Here is a 320-nt window from a genome sequence, read left to right as displayed (position 1 = left end):
AACTACGAAACTCGGAAATGTCCGACTTACTAAACCTGTTGTACATTTACACGTGCCGCGTTCAACCGTTTAACAAGTCGGACATTTCCTAGTTTTCTATTTTCGACTAGCACATGAACGTGGCAACAGCCGGACAGACAATTCTGTTTATTTTCCTTTAGCTGCTCTGTCATAGGTTTGACTGAGTAAATACACCGAGTAAAGACAACCATTCACAGATCAGGAACTCTCAACTTCTTAGTAAGAGATGGAAACTATGTCAACAAGCAAAAGGGAAATTATTAGCCTAAATGTATTTATACAATTGTCAACTGCAATTT

Source organism: Salmo salar, chromosome ssa09 (genome assembly GCF_905237065.1).
Source record: "Salmo salar chromosome ssa09, Ssal_v3.1, whole genome shotgun sequence".
NCBI lineage: Eukaryota > Metazoa > Chordata > Actinopteri > Salmoniformes > Salmonidae > Salmo > Salmo salar.
Note: the sequence above shows the minus strand (reverse complement) of the source record.